Consider the following 20,678-nt stretch of genomic DNA (forward strand, 5'->3'; position numbering starts at 1 on the left):
ACTTACTCACTTAGTGTGATACTCTCTAGTTGCATACACAATAGGCCTTGTTGATAGAGAGAATGAGAGGTGAGGGATAAGGAAGAATGAAGGTAAACTTTTAGGCTTTTCTCTCAAGCAGTCAGGTGAGTAACAGTGTTACTGGCTGGAAGGGGAAGGCTTGGGAAGGAGTAGGGTTGGGGTGGGAAACTTCCCTTTCCCTCAGGATATCCTATTTCAATGTGGTTGTAGAAAGAATTTCAAGCTGCTTAAATAAGCCTCACCAAGCAGTTATCGGCAGGCGAGTACAAAGCTTCTGGGTCTGGTGGAGTTGGAGATTCTGACAACTACTTGACTTTCCTTAAGAATTCCTTTCTGGGGACTTCACTGGTAGTCCAGTGGCTTAGACCCCATTCTCCCAATACAGGGGGCCCGGGTTTGATCCCTGGTCAGGGAACTAGATCCCACATATCATAGTTAAAGACCTCCCATGCCACAACTAAGACCTGATGCAGCCAAATAAATAAATACTAAAAAGAAAAAAAAAAAAAGAATCCCTTTATGTTTGTTTGTCTACATAGCTTTAAGATCCTCTATGTAGAGTGTGGTTGTTATAATTACTATGGCAAAGATCCCAGTTGGAAGCTAAAACACACCCAAGGGAGGAAATGAAACTCACATGTAGGGGACCAAGCCAAGCGCTTTCCCTGAAGCATAATCCATTAGCCATTAGTCTGGAGACAAGTCTCTGAGTGACCAAGAGGACGGGACCACACCTTAGCTGCCTACTGGAAGAATGACTAGGAAGAGTTAAAGGAAAGAAGGATAAACTTCTGGAAGGACTCAACATAGGCAGAAGACCTAGACTGCTGGAAGCAGCTGCTGGATCTCCTGTAGGAACAGGGAGAAGAAAGGGCCACAGGGCTCCCCAGGAGGAGAGGAAGCAATCCTAGGTGAAGCCATACCAAGATGTCTCCCTTACCTTTCTCTCCAGCCCCAGTTTCGAGATCTTGCTTGATCCACTCAATTCCCTCCCTCTAGAGAATGCATCTCTGAAGCTCAGAAGGAAACTTGCTCTTCACCTGATCTTCAGCGAGGGTCATTCACCTGTCCAGGCTTCATGGAGATCACCTCACAGACTCCAGGTTGAATGGGTCAACAGGCAGAAGCCAGTATCCAGTCAGGCTCTCTATACATGCAAAGAATAGGCAGGGACAGGGGCACTCAGTGACCTGGATTGTCTTTGCTGGTTCCCACTCAGACTCCCAATTCAACTGACTCCTCCTGTATTTTTTTTTTTTTAATAAATCTATTCATTTTAATTGGGTGCTAATTACTTTACAATATTGTAGTGGTTTTGCCATACATTGCCATGAATCAGTCTCCTGTATTTTTCATGCTTTCTTCAACTTTCCTCCCTGTTGTCTCCTCCATGGGCCCACAGTACTCACTGCCCAAATATACTTCTTCCTATTCTCTCTCCAAAATATGGCAAAGGGTCTCTAAAGGAACTGTGAGCCATCAAACCATCAAAGATTACTCATACCTGGGAATTGCTTCACTTATTCATTCAACAATTATTTGTTCAGGTCCTACCATGGGTGATTGTTAGGGAGGTTATTGCAGTAATCCAAGTAAGACATGATGGAGGGTTTCTCTGGTGGCTCAGTGGGGTAAAGAATCTGCCTACCAAGCAGGAGACATGGGTATGAGCCCACTCCAGGAAGATCCCACATGCCTCGGAGCAAGTAAGCCTGTGTGCCACAGCTGTTGAGCCTGTGTTCTAGAGCCCAGGAACTGCAACTAGTGAGCCCATGTGCCCCAAGTACTAAAGCCCGTGCACCTAGAGCCCAGGCTTCACACCAAGAGAAACCACTACAGTGAGAAGCCCACACACTGCAACTAGAGAATAGCCCTTGCTTTCTACAACTAGAGAAGAGCCTGTGCAGCAACCAAGACCCAGGGCAGCCAAAAAAATAAAGAAAAAAAAAAAGAGACTTGGACCGGTATGATCATAGTGGAGGTGACGAGAAGTGGGTGGACTCTGGATGTATTTTGAAAGATAGAGCCAACAGAATTCCCTGAAGCGGTGGACATAAAGTATGAGAGATGAAATCAGAGAAAGATGCTTCCAAGTTTTGGGCCTCAGCATCTGAAAGGGTGGTGTTGCCAATTTTCTGAAAGGAAAATCAGCAAGACAAGCAAGTTGAAAGTATTAAATCAAGGGCTTGATATTTGGACATATTAAATTTGAGACGCTTCTTTAGACATTCTAATGGAAGTATTCAATTAGCAGTCTGGGGTTTCTGAGAAAGGTCCAAACTGCAGATAAAAATTTTCAAAACCTATCCTACCTTGCTCTGCTCACAAGCAAAAAGAAATGTTGGAAACATAGGGAATCTGCAAAATTTCAAGCAACACACATCAGATAATATAGACCAACCAAGATATCTAGAAGTATTGTGGTTGGCATTGTCTGACAGAGTTGGTGAATGACTTCTCTCAGAGATGATCATGTATCTAGAGTTCTAAGCTCCCATAAACGGGCACCATCATTGTAACTGTCTGCAGTGGTCCCCTGCCCCATAGAGGCTGAAGTAGGATGAATTTTACCCCCCTAAATGAAAATAGACCAATGCCCTTTCTGGATCTCTTCTCTCCCAAGATCAATATCACTATTTAAAACCAAACACCCTTTCCTCCTTGAATAAACTTTCTCCTCTCTTCCTGCACCTTGTCCTATTCCTTCTTCTGCTTACAAAATAAAAGCTATCATCCACATTAATGAAGACAAACAGAGGGTAGGAGGAAGGGAGTAGGGAATAGGGCATGACCATACCTAGCAATAACCAACCTTTTTAATGTGTATTAAAAATTTTTTAAATTTCTTTTTAATGTGTATTAAATTTTTTTCACAGCTTTTCAAATTTAGATAATAAACATACTTGCTTCTTTTTTTAATTTATGAAGTAGAGTTGATTTACACTGTTGCGTTAATTTCTGCTTTTCAGCAAAGCGATTCAGTTATACGTATATAGATTCTTTTTCTTATTCTTTTCCATTATGGTTTATCACAGGATATTGAATATAGTTCCCTATGCTATACAGTAGGACCTTGTTGTTCATCCATTCTATATATAATGATTTGCATCTACTAATCCCAAACTCCCAATTTATCCCTCTCCCACCCTTCTCCCCTTGGCAACTTCAAGTCTGTTTATGAAAAAAAATTTTTTTGTCATGTCCTGTATGCAGATCTTAGTTCTCCCAACCAGGGATCAAACATTCTCCCCCTGCTGCAGAAGCGTTGGAAGTGCTGAGTCAACCACTGGACTTCCAGGAAGTATGATAGCTCATTTCTTTTTAGCACTAAATATTTCATGCACTCATGTACAATGTATGATGTACCACTGCCTATTTACCCATTTACCTACTGCCTTCACTAGTTGATCATTCATCTGGGTAGCTCTCAAGATGCTTTTAGTATAGTCTCCCTGACTTTAATATTCTGTAGTTTCCTTATGAAAAGTGTAGATGTGGACTTATTTTTATCCTTGAGATTCATTCTTTTCTAAATCAGAGGATTCATCATCAATTCTGGAAAATTTCTCAAGCATTTTGTCTTTGAATAATATTTCTTTTTCATTTCTCTATTCTTTTCTACTGAAACACAGTGGTCTATATGTTAGACTTTCTCATTGTATAGTTCATGTTTCCTAACATCTGTTCCTCTGTCTTGCATTCTGAATAATTTCAGCAGTTGTATCTTCTAGTTTATTAATTCCCTTTTCAATTACATTTAATTTGCTTTTTGACCTGTTCATTTAGTGTTTTGCGTATTTGTTTGTTTTTGTTTTGGCCATGCCACGTGGCTTGTGGGATTTTAGTTTCCCAACCAGGGACTGAACCTGGGGCCTCAGCCATGAGATCATGGAGTCCTAACCATTGGACTGCCAGGGAATTCCATATATTTCTTAACTGTAAAGAAAAACCACATAATTGAAAATTTACCATCTCATCCATTCTTAAGAGTACATGTCAGTAATGTTAAGCATATTCACACTACTGGTGCAACCAGTCTCCAGAAATTTTTCATTCTGTAAAACTGAAACTCTCTACCCATTAAACAACTCCCCATTTTCTCCTTCCCTTGGCAGCCACCTTTCAACTTTCTTCTAAAACTATAAATTTGACTAATTTAAATACCTAATATAGGTAGAATCACATATACAGTGTTTGTCTTTTTGTGATTGGTTTATTTCACATAGGATGATGTCCTCAAAGTTTATCCATGTTCTCCTGGGCATATACCTGGAGGAGACCATAATTTGAAAATATACATGCCCTCCAATGTTCATTGTAGCACTATTTACAATAGCCAGGACATGGAAGCAATCTAAATGTCCATCAACAGAGGAATGGATAAAGGTGATGTGGTACGTGTATACAATGGAATATTACTGATCCATAAAAAAGAACAAAATAATGCCATTTGGAGCAACATGAATGGACCTAGAGATTGTCATAGTGAGTGAAGTAAGTCAGACACAGAAAGACTAACATCATATGACATCTTTTATATGTGGAATCTTTTTTTAAAAAAGGGTACAAATAGCTTATTTACAACATAAAAGTAGAGCAAAACAAACATTGTTATGGGGGGAGGGGAGGAGAGATAAATTGGGAGATTGGGATTGACATGTACACACTACTATATATAAAATAGGTAATTAATAAGAACCAGCTATACAGCACAAGGACCTCCACTCAATACTTTGTAATAGCCTATATGGAAAAAGAGTCTAAAAATAAAAAGTGGATATATGTATATGTATAACTTATTTACTTTGCTGTATACCTGAAGCTAATACAACATTGTATATCAACTATACTCCAATAAAATTTTATAAAGAAAAAAATTCATCCATGTTGTAGCATGTGACAGGATTTCTTCCTTTTTAAAGCTAAATATCTTTCATTGTATGTATATACCACACTTTGTTTATTCATTCATCCATTAGTGGGTGCTTGGGTTACTTCCACATTTTAGCTATTGTGAATAATGCTGCTGTAAATATGGGTATGAAAATATCTCTTTGATACCTTGCTTTCAATTCTTCCAAGTGTGTACCCAGAAGTAGGTTTGCTGGATCATATAATTCTAGTTTTAATTTTTTGAGGAACTATCATACTGTTTTCCACAGAGGCTGTAACATTTTACATTCTTAGCAACAATGCACAAAGCTTCCAGTTTCTCCACATCCTCATCAGCACTTGCTATTTGCTGCGTTTGGAGTTGTATGAAGTTTGTTTGAGGAAGAATAAAGCACAATTGTCCTGGATCAATAAACAAGACAATTTTGAGATTCCTCGTTTTTTAGGAAAGTCTCCAACTACCTCATTCTGCTTAAGTTTTCATTGGCCAATCTGAGCTCTCGGCTCCTACAGGGGAGGTTTCCCAGACATGTGAGAATAACTAGTGGGAGAGTATTTCCCCACAGCTTCTGGAGATCAGTCTCCAGAGAAACTTAAAAACTTTTCTCTGGATAAAAGTTGGGGGAAGAAGGAATTTCTGAGCAACTCAGGAATATTCAGCCGTGTGGAATACACAACTACTTCCTCAGGGTTGAATAACTTTCCTTATTCCCTTCCCTTCAAAGGACAAGAATTCCTCTACCCTTGTCATAAAATTGATATGTGCTGTGTTCATCTGGAGGAGGATCCTAATCAGAGAATATTCAGTCTATATAAAATGGAGACTTCTTTGGTGGAAAGAAAGCTGCACTGAGAATCTGCAGCTCAGAACCCTGGATTTCAATTCTGGTGCTTTAGCTCAGAGATTTGTGATGTGACATTCCTCCAGGAATTTCCTTGTTCATGGAATGCGGCTCACTCACCTGCTCTGTATCCAAAGCAGGAGACAACAGCTCTCAGAATGCTTTGAATGGCTGTTCTGGTTCAATGATGCCTTGCTCTTTTATCATTCTTATACAGCACTGAAATGTCCACCTGTTTGAAAACTGTATGGTTCTTTCCATCACAGCAAGCCAGGCTGTGTGTGATCCCCACTCAGGGAAGTACGTAGAAATAAAATGACTTGTGCTAAGGTAGTCAGACTACTGGGTGGGAAGGGATGAAGGTATGCATGGCATACCTTTTAAAAAGCTAGTTCAACATCCTTGTTAGATTTTCTATTTAATGGTAATATTTAAACACAAAATAAAAATTATTCAAGTATTATAAATAAATTATTTAAGTTTTATTAAGTTTATTTATTTATTTATTAAGTTTATTAAGTTTTATAATTAATATAATTAATTATATTAAGTTTAAGTAAGAGAGCAAAATATGAAAAAAAACACCCACCTACCCTTCACCACTCAATAATGTATTGCCCATTGTTGTAGGCTGGGTATCCCAAGATAGAGACTGTCAAGGAAACTTGTGTACAAGTTATTGGGAAGTACTCTCAGAAACATCTGGGAGGGAAAGAGAGGAGCAAGATGAAGCCAAGAGAAAACTTAGGTTGCCAAGTAGTTGCAGGTTGCAATAGAGGTTGCAGCAATCCCTGGGGGGAGCTCTGAAGCTAGGATTGCCCTTTATCGCTGTGCCAAATTGAAGCAAAGGGCACATGCATTTGTACTACATAAGAACCAGCCATTGGATGCAATCTGTTCCCAGGGAGGAACTTCGGCTTGGCAAGGTAGCTACATGCAGCTGAGGGCAGTGTCTGGAGAGGCACTCTGTATAAGCCTGCAATAGGCAACATTTCTTGCAACTGGGTGAAGTGTGTTGGTACTAAGAAAGGGCATCCACAGAACACCACGCAGTATCCAGGACATCCCTACGCTCTTAATCTCTCCCCAGAAACAAAAGCCATGACATTTAAACATGTATCCCTCCAGACCTGTGTTTTGGAATTCATATGTATTTTCATACACAAGCATATATGTATGTAATTTTTCTTTAATTCAAGAGATTCATAAGATGCATTGTTTTATTGCTTCCTTCACTTGTATTAGAGTTCTTTCCATTAAGGTACAAATAGCTCTTTTTCTTGCTCTGTGTCTCTCTTTATCTTAGACAACTGCATATTTCATACTGTAGATTTTCGATTTTATCAAATGCTATTTTGACATCTATTGGAATGACCATAGGGTCATCCTCAAGCTTTGAGTCTCAAAGGTTGTTCAAATTGAAAATCAAGAGTACAGAAAAGAACATTTTTAAAAAATGATCAATAATGAAGAGAGCTGCCTTATCGAATAGCAAATCACAGTAAAAAGCTGGTGTTGGAGGGGCTTCCTTGGTGGTTAAGAATCTCCCTTGCAACACAAGGGACACTGGTTCAATCCCTGGTCCTGGAAGATCCCACATGCCATGGAGCAACTAAACCTGTCTGCCGCAACTACTGAGCCCACACGTTGCAATTTCTGAAGCCCGTGCACTTAGAGCCTGTGCTTCTCAACAAGAGAATCCACCGCAATGAGAAGCCCACACACCGCAACAAAGAGTAGCCCCCACTTGCCATAACTAGACACAACTAGAAAAAGTCTACTTGAAGCAACGAAGACCCACCACAGCCAATAAATAAATACATAAATCTTAAAAAAAAAAACAACTGGTGTTAGAAAACTGAATATTTAGAAATTATGTTCTACCTCACACTACATGTCAATAAAAATTATTTAAAAGTTCAATATAAAAACCCAAGAAAGTATTAAAGGGATTCCCTGCCAGTCTGCTAATTAAGACTCCATGCTTCCACTTGAGGGGTGCAGGTTTCATCCCTCCTTGAGGAACTGAGGTCCCATATGCCTTGTGGCCAAAAAAACAAAACTTAAAACAGAAGGAAGGACTTCCCAGGTGGTGCAGGGGATAAGAATCCTGCCAATGGAGAGGATATTGGTTTGATTCCTGGTCTAGGAAGATTCCACATGCCACAGAGCAACTGAGTCCATGTCTCACAACTTTTTAGTCAGCCCTCTAGAGTGTGGGACTTCCCTAGTAGCTCAGCTGGTAAAGAATCCATTTGCAATTCAGAAAAGTCCAGTTTGATACCTGGGTCAGGAAGATCCCCTGGAGAAGGGATAGATTACTCACTCCAATATTCTTGGGTTTCCCTGGTGGCTCAGACGGTAAAGAATCCACCTGTCAAGGCTATATATTGTTATCCTGCTTATTTAAGTTACATGAGAGTACATCATATGAAATGTCAGACTGGATGAATCACAAGCTGGAATTAGGATTGCCAGGAGAAATATCAACATCTCTGATATGTATATGATACCACTCTAATGGAAGACAGTAAAGAGGAACCAAAGAGCCTCTTGATGAAGGTGAAAGAGGAGAGTGAAAAAGCTGGCTTAAAACTCAACATTCAAAAAACTAAGATCATGGCATCCAGTCCCATCACTTCATGGCAAATAGATGGGGAAATATGGAAACAGTGGCAGATCTTATGTTCTTGGGCTCCAAAATCACTGTGGACAGTGAATGACTACAGCCATAAAATCAAAAGACGCTTGCTCCTTGGAAGGAAAGTTATGACAAACCTACATGGCAGAGATATCACTTTGCTGACAAAAGTCGATATAGTCAAAATTATGTTTTTTCCAGTAGTCATGTATAGATCTGAGAATTGGACTATGAAGAAGGCCCGAGAATTGATGCTTTCAAATTGTGGTGCTGGAGAAGACTCTTGAGATTCCCTTGGACAGCAAGGAGATAAAATCAGTCAATCCTTAAGGAAATGAACCCTGAATATTCATTGGAAGGACTGATGCTGAAGCTGAAGCTCCACTACTTTGCCCACCTGACGTGAAGAGCTGATTCACTGAAAAAGACCCTGATGCTGGGAAAGATTGAAGGCAAAAGGAGAATGAGCAGCAGAGGATGAGATGATTAGATAGCATCACCAACTCAGTGAACAGGAATCTGAGCAAACTCCTGGAGATAGTGGAGGACAGAGAAGCCTGACGTGCTGCAGTCCATGGGGTTGCAGAGTTGGACATAACTTAGCAACTGAATAACAACAATCTGTAGGAGAGATATAAACATCCAATAAAGATATGAAAAGTTACTCAACCTTCTTAGGAATCAGAGAAATGTGAATTAAAACAGCATAAAATGATTTGGGGGGAGGAGGACAGCAAGGAGATCCAATCAGTCCATCCTAAAGGAGATCAATCCTGGGTGTTCATTGGAAGGACTGATGCTGAAGCTGAAACTCCAATACTTTGGCCATCTCATGCGAAGATTTGACTCATTGGAAAAGACCCTGATGCTGGGAGGGAGTGGGGGCAGGAGGAGAAGGGGATGACAGAGGATGAAATGGCTAGATGGCATCACCGACTCGATGGACATGAGTTTGGGTAAGCTCCGGGAGTTGGTGATGGACAGGGAGGCCTGGCATGCTGTGATTCATGGGGTCGCAAAGTGTCGGACACGACTGAGCAACTGAACTGAACTGAACTGAAACATGCAATAATGTCCATTACTGGCAAAGCTATGGAAAAATGGGTGCTCTGTTTTATTCTTGAGCAGAAAATAAATTGGTAAGTCTTTTTGAAGGCAGTTTAGCAGGTTCTATCCAGAATTTAAGTGGACAGATCTTCAGCCCATAAATTCTTTGTCCCTAAATTGATCCTAAAGATACATAGATGTACACAGGTTAGTACATGCAATGATGCTGAATGCAATAGAATTTGTAATTGAAAAATTTTTTTTTGAAATAAACTAAACATTAAAGAGACTATTTAGTCAAATTACAATATTCATTTATGAAATACAGCAATTTAAAAGGGATAGACCTAACATTGAGAAGTCTTCAATACACACTGTTAAGAGAACAAATTTTGATCATACTTTTAAATATACATACCTATAAGTGAGTGCCAAGTAACTTCAGTCGTGTCCAAGTCTTTGCAACTCTATGGACTCTGGTGTGACAGGGTCCTCTGTCTGTGGAATTCTCCAGGCAAGAATACTGGAGTAGGTTGCCATTACTCCAGGGGATCTTCCCTACCCAGAGATCAAACCTGCGTCTAGTACAACTCCTGCATTTTGCAGGTGGGTTCTTTACCAATAGTACCAACTGGGAAGGGCCCATATATACAATAAAATTTTATCAGTGGTTATAAATTTGGGGGGGGGGGAACTGGTATTGATTGGGTGGTGTGATCCTTTCCTTTTTTATATTCAGTTTTCTGTGTGATCTGAACACTTTACAATGATCCTCCATTACTTTCGTGATTTAAAAAACAATTTAAGGGAATTTCCTGGAGGTCCAGTGGTTAGAACTCGGTGCTCTCACTGTCAATCCCTAGTCATGAACTAAAACCCCATAAACAGAGCAGCAAAATAAAAAAACTTTATAAAAGGAAAAGCTAACACCTACTGATAGAAAGAATATAAAGAAAAAAGTGAATCACTTTGCTTTACAACAGAAATTAACATAACATTGTCAATCAAGGACATTTCAATAAAAATAATTATTTTTAAAAAAGAAAAATTAGCTGTAATCGCATATTAAAAGATGAATCTGTTAACAAGCTAATGTTAATCTTTTCAGCTCCTTCTCTTCCTAACTAATTTTTTAACCTAGGAGACTGAGTGGTATTTAAATTTTGTTTACCATTCTTGCTTTAACTTTCTCTAGAGTTTATCTCCAGTGTGGAATTTTCCCTCTTCTTTTGAAGTCACTATCTTCATTCAGGCTCTGCCAGAACTCTGTCTTGCTGACAACTTGAAACTCCAGATCCAGCCCCAGGGCACAGGAATGGCCCAGCAGGAGCCATAGTCTTCATACTCTTCTGAGGCCCCTGGGAAGTAAAGGCATTCCAAGGTGCAGGACTGGCGGCTTGGGGATCAGAATACATGGATGTGGCTAACTTTGATTACTGAAAAGAACTACTCAAAAAACAACTGGTAAAAGAAGTATCCCCAGGAGAGACTGGGCACTGCTTCTGCCAGGATCAGGACCCCACACAAACTGAACTTTGCTTCCTCTATTCAGGTTATTCCTCTATTCAGAACCAGGGTAAAGGTCTTGACTGCATCACATGCTCTGGCAGTCGGTGATTCCTTAACACTGAGCCTAATTCGGGGGCAAAGTGTTTACTTAGACCACAAGGGCAAATCTATATTTCTGATTTAAAAAAGACCCTTGGAAAGTGCTCTGTTAGACTTAACGACAGGAAGCAGACCAAGCTTGGCCAGTCTTAGCCAGAAGGCTAGTCCTTCAGGGTCCCAGGTGCAGCTGCCCAGGATCGCATCAGCTAGGGATGAGCGAAATCTGTGCCTGTGTGAGCCTGTCCCGGTGTCCAGGGAAGGAGTTATGTTAGCCTCTGAACTTTATCTAATTGTGATCCTGTACGCTGTGGGATAAGAATCCATAGACAGGTCATCCCTGGTGGTCCACTGGGTAAGACTTTGTGCTCCTATGCAGCGTGCCCAGGTTTCAACCCCGGTCAGGGAACTAGATGCCACATGCCAAAACGAAGACTGAAGATCCCTCCTGCCTCAATTAAGACCTGGCATAGCCAAATAAATAAATATCAAAATAATAATTAAAAAAAGACAGAGTTTGGGGCTCTTAAAAAGAAATCCATGGATAAATTTATAATCAGAGGAAATTTAGTGTACAAGAGTCAATAAGGAGATGAAAATCAATTACAGATCCAAAAATGAAAGTTATCCAGATTAAGTGTTTCAAATTCACTTAACAGTAATCATTTTGCAATAGCTATATATATATCAAATCATTATGTTGTACACCTTAATGTAATATAATGTCAGTTATAGCACAACAAGACTGGGGGAAAAGTAAAAAATAAAATCCTCTTTGGGAATTCCCTGATGGTCCACTGGTTAGGACTCAGCACTTTCACTGCTGAGGGTGCAGGTCGAATCTCTGGTCAAGTAACTGAGATCCTGCAAGCTGCCTGGTGTGGCCAAAAAAAAAAACAACAACAACAATTTGATCTTCTGCTGTCCCAATCTAGACCCTAAAAGATTTTAGATGTTCCTTTAGCAAACATATTTGCTGACTTACAAATGAACACTACTGCAGAAATATTTTCTTTGGAATGGGCAAGGTCTTCATGATTAAAGTTTGGATCTGCCACCTCTTTACATCCCCTGCTCTTCTACCACAGTGAAAAGCTTCATATTAATAAATTTTGGTTGATGGCAAAGCTGTTGACTTTCCGTATTCAAATCTGATTATTCTCTTAGAGGAGTGGGGAAAAGGCACGAATAATTGACTCTGTGAATATATTTGATTTGGTAGTGTGATAACTTTATGGTAAGTTCACCTTGGTATTCTGAGCATAAATTAATTAGCAGGAAGTGGCAAGTGTCTGGAGAAGATAGTTTCAATAGGAAATTCCCCTTACTGTCCCCTTGGGGCATGTGACTCTAGTGCTTTATCTACTATACCACACAGTTTAGGCCAAGGCTTGCCTACACCCAGTTGTAGGGATTAAATGAAAGAAAAACACCAACAGATTATTTTTAAATAAATGAGGGTGAATCAAAAAGTAGAATTAATTTTATTTCAAGTAAATGAGTATTAAAGCTTATGTATAGTCCCTGAAAACACATTGCTGGAAGGGGAAGAGCCTGGAAGGGAGATTTCCCAGGAGAGAATGGTGGGGCCTCACGAACACACACACACCAACACACACAGAACAGAATTCTCCCCTATCAGAGAGGATGAACCTCAGTCAAAAGAAAGCTGATGGCTGAGGTGTTTGGAATGAAAAAGTAAACAGTCAGCCTCTTGGCTGCAAGTGAAAGAAACCCAGTTCTACTAGCTTAGATGACCACAGAAAGAGCCTCAAGGGCAATGACAACTAAGACTGGCTCTCTTTCTCCCCTTCCTTTTCTTGTCTGTGCATCTCTCTGTATGTCAACCATTCTCTCGCAGACAAGTTACTGCAAGTGAATGTAATAATAGCTGTTGGCAGTTTTCAGACTACACCTTCCAGCTACTCCACCCAAGAACATTACTCCTTCCCCTAAAGCCAACTGAAACATCCTGGTGTAGAACTAGAGTGGGGCAGATGAGGTGGGGGGAGGGGGCTAGTTCAGTTCAGTTCAGTCACTCAGTCGTTTCTGACCCTTTGCGACTCCATGGACTGTAGCACACCAGGCCCCCAGTCCGTCACCAACTCCCAGAGTTTATTCAAACTCATGTCCATTGAGTCGGTGATGCCATCCAACAATTTCATCCTTTGTTGTCCCCTTCCCTCCTGCCTTCAATCTTTCCCAGAATAAGGGTCTTTTCAAAAGGGGGGCGAGTTAGCAGAGGGCAAGAGGAGGCAACTTAATCCAAAAGAAATGGGGACATATGATTCTGTGATGAAAACATTTAGTGTCCTCTGCATGGAGTTATAATTCTAATCTGCCTCAGTTCTTTCTGGTTATAAATGCCTCATTGACCCCACAAATTCAGAAAAGGTTTGGCTGAAACAAGAGGTAAATGGGCTCAACTGTAATCTCTCATCTACATTAGCAGCATCATTATTTTTATTTATGGGTATATTCTTTTGATTGCTTTTATGGCTATTGGCTTTGATGGACTGTGACATTTGGAAATTTGAGTATGCTGATCATCTTTAATAACTATTCTAGACTTTTCTGTAGATTTTCTTGACTCTTAACTTCTATTTTAGTATTTGGCCCATTAACAAGAATAGTTCTAAAGACTTAAACTTACATTTCAGAATTAATTAAGCATTTTTAAGTAGGTAGATTCAAACCAATATTTACTTGCAAAAAAATTCATTAGACTGTATAGCACAGGGTACTATATACAATCTCCTGGGATAAACCATAATGGAAAAGAGCATTTTAAGATATATGTGTGTGTGTATGGGCTTCCCTTGTGGCTCAGCTCATAAAGAATCCACCTGCAATGCGGGAGACCTGGGTTGGGAAGATCCCCTGGAGAAGGGAAAGGCTAGCCACTCCAGTATTCTGGCCTAGAGAATTCCATGAACTGTATATGTATAGTCCATGGGGTTGGAAAGAGTCAGATACAACTGAGCGACTTTCACTTTCAGTTTCATGGATTCCCAGGTGGCGCTGATGGTAAAGAACCCACCTACTAATACTGGAGGAGACACCGGTTTGATCCCTGGTTTGGGAAGATCCCCTGGAGGAGGGCATGGAAACCCATTCCAGTATTCTTGCCTGGAGAATCCCATGGATAGAGAAGTCTGGCGGACCGCAATCCATAGGGTCACAAAGAGTTAGACACAAGTGAAGCGACTCAGCAACAACAGGTGTGTGTATAACTGAGTCTATATGGAAGAAATTAGCATGACATTGTAAATCAACCATACTTTAATTTTAAAAAAATACATTAGAGGACTTCCCTGATAGTTCACTGGTTAAAACTCCACGCTTCCCCCATACTGCACATTGCTGCCAGAAAGGAAAAAAAAAAAAAAAATTAGAGCCCTATGTTTGCATTTTCCACCTCATTTAATATAGGAAAAAAATAGGGGGAGCAAACTGGGGTGGGAGTGTGGGCTGGATTCCCTCCCTGCCTTTTCATGCACCCTGTGACCCTAGTTAGGTCCTTTAGTCATTTAAAATTCTATTTCATTCTCTCTGAAATGGTTAGCATCACCTACTTAGGGATTAGAAGCAGAAGTAGAGATAACAGATGCTTAATACAGAGTATAGGAAGCTTAATAAGTGGTGCTTATCAATTTTAACCAAAGCCATTCCCCCTCAACACCCTGAGAGATCTTTATCCCAGGTTGGGAGGACTCAGAAGTGCTCCACTACACACTCACCTCCCCAAGGTACAGAGAAGGCCATCAATCACCAGTTTACTGGGATCTTCTCTCTCTCCAAATTGCCCTGCATGGCTTATAGTCTATTTGATCTTTCTATTGCACTGCTGTGCATGTCTTACATTGTTAACTCGGACTATTAGGTCTCACATTGTTCAGTGTTTCACTACCAGCTGCCAAACTGACCTCATTTCCTGCCAAGTTAACCTCATTTCCGTTTTTGATAAGGCTACTAAATGAATAGATTCTAAGAATACTGCAGGCGCAGTATTATCTGGGTTCTGCAAGGGGGACGATAAGGTCCTGTGGTGTCTCTGTGGCCAGGATGGCCAAAAAATGGAACAGAGTGTAGATAGCAGGAATCATAAATAGCTAGACAAATACCTCCAACAGCTCTTTGATGAAACCGAGGAGAGGTTGGTTGTGGGAAGTAGATGGATACAGAGGGATCAACCTGGGAGTAAGAACTGATGTGGTCATAAAAAATATCCTCCAAGATCTAGAGTAGGAAGCCCACTCCCTCATTCACATACCAAATATTTATTGAGTGCATGGGCAGGGCATTGAGTAAGACCCTGGCAATAGAAGAGAACAAAACAGATCTGACTCCTGCCTTTTTGGAACTTACATTCTAGTGGTAGGGAGAAAGACAAGAAACACACATATCATCAAGGAGTTTCTAAAACAGATGTGATACCAAGAAAGCAGCATTACTTGGGGCAGGAGAAGGGTGGTCCTTTAGGCAAGATCATCAAGTGAGCTAGGGAATGAGTAGCCAGTTGTGTGAACTTCTGGGGCCACAGCCAGCTAGGCAGAGGGAAGAGCAAATGCAAAGATCCTAAAAAGAGAATATGGGACCTCCCTGGTGGTCCAGTGGTTAAAAATCTGCCTGCTAATGCAGGGGACAAGGGTTCGATCCCTGGTCAGGGAAGATCCCACATGGTGAGGGCCAACTAAGCCTGTGGGCCACAGCTACTGAGCCCACAAGCCCTAGAGCTGGTGCACTGAAGCTAGAGAGTAGACCCCACTTGCTGCAACAAGAGAAAGCCTGCTCACAACAAAGACCCAGCTCAGCCACACACACAAAAAAAGAAAGAAAGAAAGAGAAAGTGCTTGGTATATTTAGGTCTAGAAAGAAAAGCAAATCTGGGGAGCAGAAATGAAGTGAGAGAGGTGGAGAGGGAAAGGAGTGAACCTTCTAGTGAAGAGTTTCCCAGATAATGTGCCCCAGTGGGCGTTCACTCTGTCCCAGCTGTGGCTCCCTCAGCCCCCACATCAGAAGTAGGGCCTGGAGTAGCCTGATTTGCTCCCTACCACCGCCATCACCTTGGACTGAAAAGGCTTCATCTACTTACCCCAGTGTTCCACACACATATTATGAATACCTTTTGATTCTGAAAGCTTAGCTTCTCTGTTGCTGTTCAGTGGGCCAGTTGTGTCTGACTCTTGGCGACCTCATGGACTACAGCATGCCAGGACTCCCTGTCCCTCCCCATCTCCTGGAATTTGCCTAAGTTCATGTTCACTGTATCGGTGATACCATCTAGCCATCTCTTCCTCTGATGCCCTCTTCTCCTTCTACCCTCAATATCTTTCCCAGCATTAGGGACTTTTCCAATGAGTTGGTTGTTCGCATCAGGTGACCAAAATACTGGAGCTTCAACTTCAGCATCAGTCCTTCCAATGAGTATTCAGGATTGATTTCCTTTAAGATTGACTGGTTTGGTCTCTAAGGTACTCTCAGGAGTCTTCTCTGGCACCACAGTTAGAAGGCATCAATTCTTTGGCACTCTGTCTTCTTTAAGGTCCAGCTCTCACAACCATATGTGACCACTTGGAAGACCATAGCCTTGACTAGCTGGACCTTTGTCAGCAGAGTGATGCCTCTTCTTTTCAACACACTGGGTTTGTTATAACTTTCCTGCCAAGAAGCAATTGTCTTCTGATTTTGTGGCTGCAGTCACTATTTGCAGTGATTTTAGAGCCCAAGAAGAGGAAATCTGTCACCACTTCCACCTTTCCCCTTCTATTTGCCATAAAGTAATGGGGCCAGATGCCATGATCTTAGTTTTCTTTATATTTAGTTTTATGCTGACTTTTCCACTCTCCTCCTTCACCCTCATCAAGAGGTTCTTCAGTTCCTCTTTGCTTTCTCCCATTAGAGTGGTATCATCCACATATCTGAGGTTGTTGATGTTTCTCCCACCTGTCTTGATCCCAACTTATAACTCATCCAGCCCAGCATTTCTCATGATGTGGTTGGCGTATAAGTTATATCTGTGTCAAATCAAATCTCAGAGACAGAGTTTTGGGGAGAGTAGAAAAAGATAGCTTTGTTGCTATGCCAGGCAAAGGGGGACACAGCAGGCTAATGCCTTAAAAACCATGTGTCCCAACTTGGGGAAGATAGTGACAAGTTTTATAGTGAAAGAGGACATGATCAGCTCATGGACATTCTTCTGATGGGTTGGTGGTGAGGTAAGTAGGAATCAACATCGTCAACCTTCAGGTTTAACTGGTCTAGGGTCTACATGCTTGTGAACAGCATACCTTAACTTCTCCCACCTGGAGGCAGTTTCAGTATCCACAAAATAGCTCAAAGCTATTGTGCTCAAAAAATAGCACAAAATCCATAAAATATCTGGGGAAAAAAGATGACCATATCTTCTAGGAATTAAACATATTAAGCATAGAATAACAAAAACAGTATGGTAAGAGACCTGAGGAAAGTTAAAAGAAAAATCAAAGTCCTAAAAATGGCATCACTGCTCTTAAAAGTCCATGATACAAAACCTAAATTTAATACCTGATTTAATGTCCCTGTTAGTCAGGGCCTGACAAAATGCAGTCCACTAGAGAAGGGAATGGCAAATCACTTCAGTATTCTTGCCTTGAGAACTCTATGAACACAATGAAAAGAAAAAGATATGACACTGGAAGAGAAGCCGACCACGTCGGTAGGTGTCCAACATGCTACTGGGGAAGAATGGAGAAACAGCTCCATAAAGAATGAAGGAGCTAGGCTAACGAGGAAACCTTGCCGAGCTCTGGATGTGTCTGGTGCCCAGGTGGCAACAGTGGTAAAGAACCCGTCTGCCAATGCAGGAGACTGTAAGAGATGTCGGTTCAATCCCTAGGTTGGGAAGATACCTGGAGGAGTGCATGACAACCCACTCCAGTATTCTTCGCTAGAGAGCCTGGCAGGCTGCAGTCCATGGCGTCACAAAGAGTCAGACACCACTGAAGCGACTTAGCACGCACGCTGATGGTGAAAGTAGAGTCCAATGCTGTAAAGAACAATATTGCATAGGGACCTGGAATGTTAGATCCATGAATCAGGTAAATTGGATAATGGTCAAGCAGGAGATGGCAAGAGTGGACATGGACAGTTTAGGAATCTGTGAACTAAAATGAACAGGAATGGGCAAGTTTAATTCAAATGACCAATATATCTACTACTGTGGGCAAGAATTCCTTAGAAGAAATGGACTAGCCCTCATAGTCAACGAAAGAGTCCGAAATGCAGTATTTGCATGCAGTCTCAAAATGACATAATGATCTTGGTTCATTTCCAAGGCAAACCATTCAACATCACAGTAATCCAAATCTATGCTCCAACCATTAATGCTGAAGAAGCTGAAGGCGAACAGTTCTATGAAGACCTACAAGACCTAGAACTAAAACCAAAAAAAGATGTCATTTTCATCATAGGGTATTGGAATGCAAAAACAGGATGTGAAGAGATACATGGAGTAACAGGCAAATTTGGCCTTGGAATATAAAATGAAGCAGGGCAAAGGCTAACGGTTTTGTCAAGAGAACACGCTGGTCATAGCAAACAGCCTCTTCCAACAACACATGGGAGAACTCTACACATGGACATCACCAGATGGTCAATACTGAAATCAGATTGATTATATTCTTTGTAGCTGAAGATCAAGAAGCACTAAACATTCGGCAAAAACAAGACCGGGAGCTGATTATGGCTCAGATGATGAGCTCCTTATTCAGCCTTAACTTGAAGAAAGTAGGGAAAACCACTAAACCATTGAGGAAGGGGCTAAATCAAATCCTTTGTGATTATACAGTGAAAGTGACAAATAGATTCAAGGGATTAGCTCTGTTAGACAGAGTGCCTGAAGAACTATGGACAAAGGTTCATGACATTGTATAAGGGGTGGTGACCAAAACCATCCCAAAGGGAGGAAAAAATGCAAGAAGGCAAAGTGGTTGTCTGAGGAGGCCTTACAAATAACTGAGAAAAGGCAAAGAGAAGATAATCAAAAGGCAAAGGAGAAAGGGAAAGATGTACCCAACTGAATGCAGAGTTCCAGAGAATAGCAAGAAGAGATTTAAAAAAACCTTCTTAAGTGAACAATGCAAAGAAATAGAGGAAAACAATAGAATAAGAAACACTAGAGATCTCTTTAAGAAAACTAGAGATACCAAGGGAACATTCTGTACAAAGACCGGCATAATAAAGGACAGAAACAGCAAGGACCTAACAGAAGCAGAAGAGATTAAGAAGAGGTGGCAAGAATACGCAGAAGAACTATACAAAAAATGATCTTAATGACCTGGATAATCACCGTGGTGTGGTCACTCGCCTAGAGCCAGATATCTTCAAGTGTGAAGTCAAGTGGACCTTAGGAAGTATCACTAGAAACACAGCTAGTGGATGTGATGGAATTCCAGCTGAGCTATTTCAAATCCTAAAAGGTGATGCTGTAAAAGTGCTGCACTCAATATGCCAACAAATTTGGAAAACTCAGCAGTGGCCACAGGACTGTAAAAGGTCAGTTTTCATTCCAATCCCAAAGAAAGGCAATGCCAAAGAATGTTCAAATTACCATACGATTAGACTTATTTCACATGCTAGCAAGATTATACTCAAAATCCTTCAATTTAGGCTTCAGCAGTGCGTGAACTGAGAACTTCCAGATATACAAGCTGGGTTTAGAAAAGGCAGAGAAACCAGAGATCAAATTGCCAACATCCATTGGATCATAGAGAAAGCAAGGGAATTCCAGAAAAGCATCTACTTTTGCTTCTTTGACTATGCTGAAGCCTTTACGTTGATCACAACAAACTGGAAAATTCTTTTTTTTTTTTGGAAAATTCTTAAAAAGAGATGGAAATACCAGACTACCTTACTTGTCTCCTGAGAAACCTGTATGCAGGACAAGAATTAACAGTTATAACCTTATATGGAGCAACGGATTGGTTCAAACTTGGGAAAGGAGTAAGTCAAGGCTATATATTATCACTCTGCTTATTTAACTTTTATGAAGGGCACATCCTGTGAAATGTCGGGCTGAATGACTCACAAGCTGGAATCAAGATTGTCAGGAGAAATATCAATAACCACAGATATGGAGATAATATACCACTTTAATGGCAGAAAGGGAAGGGGAACTAGAGAGCCTTTTGATGAGGGTGAAAGAGGAGAGTGAAAAAGATGGCTTAAAACTCAAAATTTAAAACACTAAGGTCATGGCAGCTGGTTCTGTCACTTCATGCAAATAGATGGGGGAAAAGTGAAAACAGTAACAGACTTTGTTTTCTTGGGCTCCAAAATCACTGCAGATGGTGACTGCAGCCATGAAATTAAAAGATGCTTGCTCCTTGGAAGAAAAGCTATGACCAACCTAGACAGCGTATTAAAAAGCAGAGACATCACTTTGCCTACAAAGTTCCATCTACTCAAAGCTATGGTTTTGTCACTAGTCAAGTGAAGATGTGAGAGTTAGGCCACAAAGAAGGCTGTGTGCCAAAGATTTGATGCTTTCAAACTGTGGTACTAGAAACTCTTGAGAATCCCTTGGACAGCAAGGAAATCAAACCAGTCAATCCTAAAGGAAATTAATTCTGAATATTCTTTGGAAAGAC

The 20,678-nt window shown here is 40.9% G+C and overlaps 1 long non-coding RNA gene across 1 annotated transcript in view; it reads right to left on the minus strand.

The window, feature by feature from the left end:
- Positions 1–849: 849 nt before the first annotated feature.
- LOC122445278 overlaps positions 850–20,678 on the minus strand; it is a 33,424-nt gene continuing 13,595 nt past the window's right edge. Inside the window, exon 3 of the long non-coding RNA XR_006270500.1 lies at positions 850–1,168. This is a non-coding gene — a long non-coding RNA (uncharacterized LOC122445278). The remainder of the gene's footprint in view (positions 1,169–20,678) is intronic.

This window comes from Cervus canadensis, chromosome 7 (assembly GCF_019320065.1).
Source record: "Cervus canadensis isolate Bull #8, Minnesota chromosome 7, ASM1932006v1, whole genome shotgun sequence".
NCBI classification, from domain to species: Eukaryota; Metazoa; Chordata; class Mammalia; order Artiodactyla; family Cervidae; genus Cervus; species Cervus canadensis.